Genomic DNA, 9,043 nt, shown 5'->3' with positions numbered 1-9,043 from the left:
TATGTATTGCTTGGTCATTTGTGTTGCCTGGAAGCAGGTTGCCGGTAGCGCTATCTATTCCCGTCCTGTCAGTGGACTGCTGGAGTTTTTAGCGTTTCAATAGGTCAAACGCTGTACATAGAAAGCAAGGTTATAGACACATCGATAGCCCTGGCTGATCCAGAGCATGATCTAGGGAGGGGCGCTTACACTGTGACACACACAAACACCCACTAACCCACACAGACACTCACACAGACATTAACAAACAACCAGACATACACACTAACACAAGTCACAAACACCAGAGCATTCAAGGCAACACACAACCAGACATACACACTATCCCACCCAGACATTCACACTAACACAAGTCACTAACACCAGGACATTCACACTAACAATCAGACATACACACTAACACAAGTCACTAATACCAGGGCATTCAAGGCAATACACACTATCCCACCCAGACATTCACACTAACACAAGTCACAAACACCAGGGCATTCACACTAACAAACAATCAGACATACACACTAACACAAGTCACTAATACCAGGGCATTCAAACTAACAAACAACCAGACATACACACTAACACAAGTCACAAACACCAGGGCATTCGAGGTAACACACAACCAGACATACACACTATCCCACGTCACTAACACCAGGACATTCACACTAACAAACCATCAGACATACACACGAACACCAGGGCATTCAAAGCACCACACAACCAGACATACACACTAACACAAGTCACTAACACCAGGGCATTCACACTAACAAACAATCAGACATACACACTAACACAAGTCACAAACACCAGAGCATTCAAGGCAACACACAACCAGACATACACACCATCCCACCCAGACATTCACACTAACACAAGTCACTAACACCAGGGTATTCAAACTAACAAACAACCAGACATACACACTAACACAAGTCACTAATATCAGGGCATTCAAACTAACAAACAACCAGACATACACACTAACACAAGTCACAAACACCAGGGCATTCAAAGCAACACACGATCAGACATACACACTAACACAAGTCACAAACACCAGAGCATTCAAGGCAACACACAACCCGACGTACACACTATCCCACCCAGACATTCACACTAACACAAGTCACTAACACCAGGGAATTCACACTAAACACTAGCACACACAAGCAAACACACGCTAACCCACCCAGACAATTACACTAACATACCCAGACTCATGCTAACACAATACACAAAACACATATGGCACTGAAACTAGCATACACCCAGACCACACACTAGCTCACACACAGATATTCACGCTAACACACGCACAACCAAACACCAACACCCAGGCACAAACACCAAACCGTGTATATCTTCAAGGCTGTTTGTTAAGTGATGTAGATACTTCCCCTTTAATTTCTATTATACCTAAATGGCACCTCTTCTATACTTAAAATCACAATTAGACATTGGCCTGAGTTCACCTTGTAACTGATCATTTTTGAGCAACATTGTGTTAAGAATTATTCGAAAATCATCCCTAAATGTAAGATGTTCTATTATCATTACAGCTGTCGCTCTAGCTGGGATGGTTCCCCAATCTCAGAAAGGAATATGAAAGTCACAATAATATAATATGTGGCTGGCACCGTGTGGTAAGGAGTTAAGGAATGGATACTCACATTTTTGGGGGACTTAAGCAATTAGTCCCACAAAACTTGCATGGGCGATACAATCCTCGCCTGGGGATATCTTTAGCAGCAGTCCTGTGTAGTTCTTTTTTTTGGTTCTCAGGATAAGGTGCACATAAAAAGTTAAACAGAAATAGGCATAGTGCTTTCTGTATAATAAAATGAATAAAACAAATAAAAACAGTTCACTATATACTCACAATATGGTGAGCAATAAATGGATTGCTCACACCTTCTGGCGTAGGTGGAATGATCCCCACCGAGGATATAAACTTGCGTGTTTAAAACAATAAAAGGATACCAGGAGCAGAAAAGAATGGTTTTTTAAAAAAACTTATTTATTTTCAGCTTTCTGGTTAAAAACCATTGAAAAGTCAATAAAAAATAGCACAAACGCGTGCTTTTAAATAAAAATTACACACGTAACACAAAAGAAATAAAAGGGACATTTTTAAATGAAGAAAAAGGTTTTTTCAAATGTAATACATGCTTAGCCTGCAAGTCAACCAATAAAACACAACGCAGACAAGGTTCTTTCAAATCTAATATCACACAGAAAGAATACAAGATAAATTAATGTATAACTTGCGACACTAAATATGTTATTTATTTATTAGAATGTCCTTGTGGATTACAATATGTGGGTATGACGACCAGATGTTTAAAAGTGAGAATAATGGAACATTGTCGAAACATTACAAATGGCGTCACTACCCACAGTGTCTCTAAACATTTTTTAAAGCATAACAAAGACCCCAATCTTCTAAAATTTTTAGCGATTAAAAAAATACCTATCCCCTGGAGAGGAGGCAATATGAGTAAAATTTTGGGTAAAAATGAGATGTTTTGGATATTCACCTTAAAAACATTGAGACCAAACGGTTTAAATGTAGATTTTGATCTACATCTCTTCCTTTAAGTTTTTATCAGGTTTCACTATTTTATTGCCTTCTGTCACTTTAAGTACTAACCACCTGTCTCTTATATACAGAGTTGTCAAAATACTATTATTTTACTTTTATTTTTCAATCCCCCCCCAAAATAAATAAATATTAAAAAAAAATGGTGGAAACTACATTTCCCAAGATCCTCTGCTTTGTTTACAAAAATCATCAGTTTTAGTAAATTTGCTTAATTTTTCTAGTTTTGGGGATTATTTATTAGATTTGAGTTTGTCTTGGGTCTTGCTTGTCTGTAAAATTAAAAAATCATATTTTCATGTTGTTTGTTAACATTGAGAGCTATCTTTGAAAATGTAAATGGTTTGTTTTTTGCTGACTATTCAAAATTAAGTTTTTTGCCATGGGCATCATATATCAGATGTGTATATACTTTGTAAATTACTTTACTTCCTGTTATTTTTATTATGCCTTATGTTTTTAAACATGTGGATTGTTGCTGATGATGCCATCAGCCACACCCCTTAATTATGATGTCATTTTGGCGCAATTTCACACTGTTTGAATTTATTATATAAGGATTTCAGTACCAGGAGCTCTTTTAGACACTCTGAGGAAGCCTATTTAGTAGGTGAAAAGCTGCTGGGCTTTAGCTGATCGCTTCTCGGCTTTTGGATAAGATCGAGTGTATTCTATACAGGAGATCTGGTCAGAGGTCCTGGTGTCAGCAGGGTACGGCCCTCGGCCGCCCGGCATCGGCCCCTTTAATGGGGTCTTAAGCCGGGTGCTGCTATTGGGGGTCTCGTCAGAGCTGGCATCGGGAACGGGTAGCGATCGAAGAGATGGCGGTTCCTAACTTTCCTAACACAGTACGTATGTGTATTGAAGATGAGGAGCGTTGTCGTTTCATCACGTTGGAGGAAGTCCAGGTTCAAATCGTTGAAGGTCTGCTTCAGATGCCCAGAGAGGAGATTTTCTGCCTGCAGGATTTCGGCTATCGTGGTTTTTTTTATATCAACTTCAAAACTATTTGGGGAGCGCGGAACTTGATGGAGCGCAGTTTGAATCATGCGGACCACGTCTTGCTGAGAGGTATTGTTTTTCGTCCTTCACTTGCGCTAAGGAAAGCATGCATTACAGTACATATGTATAATCCTTTTGTACCGGACGATGCGATTTGCGCGTTTCTTAGTCGCTATGCATCTAAGGTGGAGAACCCAGAATATGTACGGAATCCGTTTGGAGTATATAATGGTCGAAGAAGGTTCTGGGTAACCTTAAAGCCCGATGAAAAAGGGTACGGAGGGATGATGCATCCGCCGCAGAATTTCTCGATCGGGGGGAATCAGGGATACCTTTTTTATCCCAACAGTCCCATATACAGCCGTAAATGCTTTCGGTTTGGACATACTAGCGAACACTGTATCGAGGAGCAAAAATTTTTCCGTAATTGTGGCCAGAAGGGGCATGTGGCATTTGAGTGCCAAAAACCCCGCAAATGTGATATATGCGGAGACATCGGGCATGGGGCTTGGTCATGCCCGGTGTTGAAAGAACAGCGAAAGAAGGCTGCAGAGAGACAGGAGGCAGATGATAAGAGGAGGGAGGCCGAGCTGTCTGCTTATGTGGAAAAACTGGTGGAGCAAGGAGCCCCTGTGTCCGGAGCGTCTGTCAGATCGCTGCCGGAAGATAGACCTTCGGTTCCTGTGGTGCCTGATCAAGTGGCTGAAGATGTTGTTGTGGATCCGGTGCAGAGTGGTGTTGCTGACGCTGAGAGTACACCTTTGATTTTCGAAAGGGAAATTGTGCAACAGCAGGAAGTTTCCATGTTGGAAGCACCTAAAGATCCTTCACTTAATGTCTCAGATCTGCCAGATATTGGCAGTATGGAGCAGGAACCAAGGCGGGTGGAAGTTAGATCTGTAGAAGATGTGATGATGGATGCAGGGGAAGGATGTAGTGTGGAAAAAAGAGTTCGGGAGGTAGAAAGAGGTTCTTTGTCTGATTCCCCCCAGTTAGGCGAAGTGGTGGAGAGCAATGGGAGTTTCTCTCCGCTTTCAGGGAGTTTCTCTCCGCTCTCAGTGTGTTCGGAAGACCTGGGCTTGCAAGGAGGCTTTTTCAGCCATAGAGTCGCGGATCCTGGAAGGAGTTCTTTGGGACTGGTGGAGGAGACATTGGTGGAGAAAGGAGCTAAAAAGTTCCGATCTGGGACGTGAGGTGTGTGGTATGGAGAGTACTAATGATTATTAAGTTATGAGGTCTCTCTGTATCGCATCCCTCAATGTCAGGAGCATTAAGGGGGCTGCTAGACGTGTTGTGATTTTTCAGACATTAGTGGATCAAAAAGCTGATGTGTTTTGTCTGCAAGAATGCAACTTGTCTGAACCTCTGCAGGGCCAACTTTGGACCTTGGGTCCTTCTGTATTCTCTTTTGGGGTTAGACGGAGGTGTGGGGTGGCTGTTTTATTTCGGAGTTTTGATTTTCAGGTGGTTAGGGTAGTTGAGGTGGAATGTGGAAGGGTGGTGGTAGTTTTCTTTATGTATGGGGGTGTGGGGTTTAAGTTAATCAATGTGTACGCACCGGTAGATAGGAAGGAGAGGGTGACGTTGTTTCAACATGTTAAACTGTGGTTACCAGGGAGGGAATTGGTGTTTTTGGTGGGTGATTTTAATTGTGTTCTTAAGAATGAGGATAGGGTGGGTCGTAGGAGAGGTGCGAATTTGGATGGGTCTAGTAGGGAGTTGGGTCAAATGGTGGAGGATTTTGGGTTGATTGATTCAGTTCGGTTGCATATGTCGTCTGAGACGTTTTTTTCTTTTTTTAGTGAGGATGGGAGTGTATGTTCTAGGATTGATTTTATTTTCTTTTCAAAGTATTTGAGTGGGGTGGAAATGGTTGGTGTGCGTTTGCATTTTACAGATCATGCTTGTTTATTATGTAAGGTGGAATTTGCGGTGAAAGTTGTGATGGGTCGTGGGCAATGGAAGTTAAATGTGCTATTGATGGAAGATGAATGGGTGGTTAAATGTTTTGAAAGATTTTTCTTGGGGTTGCGGAGGAAGAAAAGGTGTTTTATGTCGATTGGTAGGTGGTGGGAGTTTGTTAAAGTACAGGAGAGAATTGATGATGTGGCAGAATCGATTGGAATACTTGAGGAAATTGAGGGGGTTTGGTTTGGATGTAAAGAATGAGTTGATAGAAGCAAGACAGCAGGTGAATCAGTATGTTGAGAGGAAAGGTAGGAAGATAATGTTTCAAGCTAGGGTGAAAGTGTTAGAGGAGGATGAGAAATGTACGAGATTTTTTTTCAAGAAAGCGTTTGGTGGTAAAAGTTTGATCGAAAGTGTGTTAAATAGGGATGGTGTAGTTGTGGAAGGGTCGGGGGTTGTGGATGTGGTGTTGGATTTTTACAAGGATTTGTATGTAGAGAAAGCAAAAGATTTGAAAGTGGAGGATGAGATTTTGGATGGTGTGGAACAGGGTGTAGATAGTGTGGATGCAGAGGATTTGGTGAGGGAAGTGACGAAAGATGAATTAGAAAGGGTGGTGAAGTGTATGGCTAAAGGGAACCGCCTGGATGTGATGGGTTACCTGTTGAGTTTTATTGTAAATTTTGGGATTTAATTGGAGATGATTTTATGGAAGTTTGTGTGGAAGTGTTGCATAAGAATGAGTTGCTTGCTTCAATGAAAGAGGGCGTGATTGTGTTATTGTTTAAGAAAGGAGATAAAAGGGATTTGAGGAATTGGAGGCCGATAACGTTGTTGAATGTGGATTATAAGGTGGTGGCTAAAGTGTTTGCTAATCGGTTGAGGATGATTGTTAGTAGTTTGGTTGGAAAAGAACAGGTGTGTGCGGTTCCTGGGAGACAGATTAGTGACAGTTTGATTGTGTTGCGTGATGCTTTGTGGTACTGTATGGATAGGAAGTTGGAAGTGGCTATTGCGACGATTGATTTTGAGAAGGCGTTTGATAGGGTACATGGTTTTTTGTTTAGAATATTGGAGAAGTTAGGGATACCTGTAGAAATGTTACGGTGGTTGCGAAGTTTGTACGATGGAATTAGTAGTAAAGTGATGGTGAATGGTTGTTTGACGGAGAGTTTTTGTGTAAGGTCAGGGGTGAGACAGGGTTGTCCGTTATCACCGATTTTGTTTATCTGTGTGATTGAACCTTTGTTAAAGATGATTAGATGTGATAAAGTAGTAAGAGGAGTAGAAATACCAGGTAGTGGGTGCCTTGGTTTTATGAGAGAATTGAGCTTGGAATTAGAAGGTATGAGTTGCAAGATGTGACAGTGTCTATGTGGGAAGAAAAGAGGTGTGTGTTGAAGATGATTAGGGATCGTGAGTTGGTTGTTTGTTTGGGTGGTTTGACTGAAGGTCAAAGCAAGCAGGTGTGGAAGATGTTGTCTGATGGAGAGTTGGTTAATAGACAGAGAGATGTGGGTTGGATGGCGGTGCATGGGTGTTTGCCAACTAGGGAGTTTCAGAGAGGGAGGAGGTTGTGTGTTTCAGAAGTTTGTCCTAGGGAAGGGTGTTATAGAGTGGAAAATGTGGTACATGTGTTTTGGGCTTGTGAGTATGCTGTGCAAGTGTGGCAAAGAATGGGGAGGTTTGTGAAGGAATTAGTAGGGGTGGAGGGAGTGGGGTTCGAGGAAGTGCTTTTTGGATTATGTGATTTAGAGAAGAGGAAGAGGTGTTTGTTTTGGATGTTGATAGGCTGTGTGAAGGAATCTTTGTGGGATGTGAGGAATTTGTTAATATTTAAGAAAGATTTGGTTGAGGTTGATGGTTGTGTAAGAATGATTCGGGGACGGATGTATGTGTATTTTTTGAGATATTTACGGAGGTTGGGGGAGGTTGATGCGGAAGGAGTTTGTAAAACCAAGAAATGGAGGGATTGGGGTGGTGGTTGAGGGAGGGATTCGGGTGTGGTTGGTGTGGTGATAGATTGGAGTCGGGTGGTGATGTGGGTGGTTGATAGGGTTGCTAAGGGTTTGTTTTTTTGGGTTTTGTTTTTTTTGGGTGGAAGCGATTTTTGTGGAGTAGTTTGTATATATAATTGTACATATGGTTTTATGTTGCACTATGTGGTGTGGGATTCTATGGGAAAAATATACCATGAGGATGTTGTCTCTAATGCCGTCCGGAGTATCATCTGAGGGATGTGCGTTGACTGAGTGGTATTAAAAAAAAAAAATAAAAAAAAAAGTTTGTGCTATTTTTTATTGACTTTTTAATGGTTTTTAACCAGAAAGCTGAAAATAAATAAGTTTTTTTAAAAAACCATTCTTTTCTGCTCCTGGTATCCTTTTATTGTTTTAAACACGCAAGTTTATATCCTCGGTGGGGATCATTCCACCTACGCCAGAAGGTGTGAGCAATCCATTTATTGCTCACCATATTGTGAGTATATAGTGAACTGTTTTTATTTGTTTTATTCATTTTATTATACAGAAAGCACTATGCCTATTTCTGTTTAACTTTTTATGTGCACCTTATCCTGAGAACCAAAAAAAAGAACTACACAGGACTGCTGCTAAAGATATCCCCAGGCGAGGATTGTATCGCCCATGCAAGTGTTGCTTAAGTCCCTTAACTCCTTACCACACGGTGCCAGCCACATATTATATTATTGTGACTTTCTTCTCCTCTATGCGCAACCACTATCTCCTGTGACCTCCAAGTTATTTACCAAGCCAAGAAGAGGAAACCTTGGTGAGTGGGCTGCTGCTATTTATAGGACTATTTATTTTATTGCTGTTTTTATTGATCTTAGCGCTTTTACCTTCCTATTTTTTGCTGCATCAGAAAGGAATATATTCTTTTCCACCATAATGGGAGTTAATCTCCTTTTTAAAAAAAAATGTGAAACTTTTAAAGAAAAATATGAAGTAACCTTAAAAAAAGAAATTAACCCTTTTTATAATAATAGAATATTTAAAAAAAAAAAAGGAAAAGGAGCATGTTAACCGCAGCTATGTCAACACAACATACCAAGTCAGCCAATGGTGGATTGCATCCCAAGTTTGTGCATAGGCTAAGGTGCCCTGTTATTATTGTCTTTGCCCTGATGAAGACTTCAGTGAGGTGGGAATTTTGACACAAGTGAAAACTTTTTTTTATTAATGCACTTATTGTAGAATTCCTATGGCTACTTTCCTTCTTTTCATGGCGTATTGGGATTGTGTAGGGTAAAATCCCATGACCTGATGCACCTCAATTACATAAGTTCTTGCTAGTTTGTACACACATACACCCACTCAAATTATTGCACACTAACATACTCAGATATCCACACACAGACACACTAACACACACACATATACTCACCCACACCCACACTAACATATCCAGGTACATACAGACACTCACACTAACATACCTAAATACATAGACACACTCACACTAACATACCCAGATACATACACATAGATATTCACACTTACACTTAGACAA

This window comes from Spea bombifrons, chromosome 2 (assembly GCF_027358695.1).
Source record: "Spea bombifrons isolate aSpeBom1 chromosome 2, aSpeBom1.2.pri, whole genome shotgun sequence".
NCBI classification, from domain to species: Eukaryota; Metazoa; Chordata; class Amphibia; order Anura; family Pelobatidae; genus Spea; species Spea bombifrons.
Note: the sequence above shows the minus strand (reverse complement) of the source record.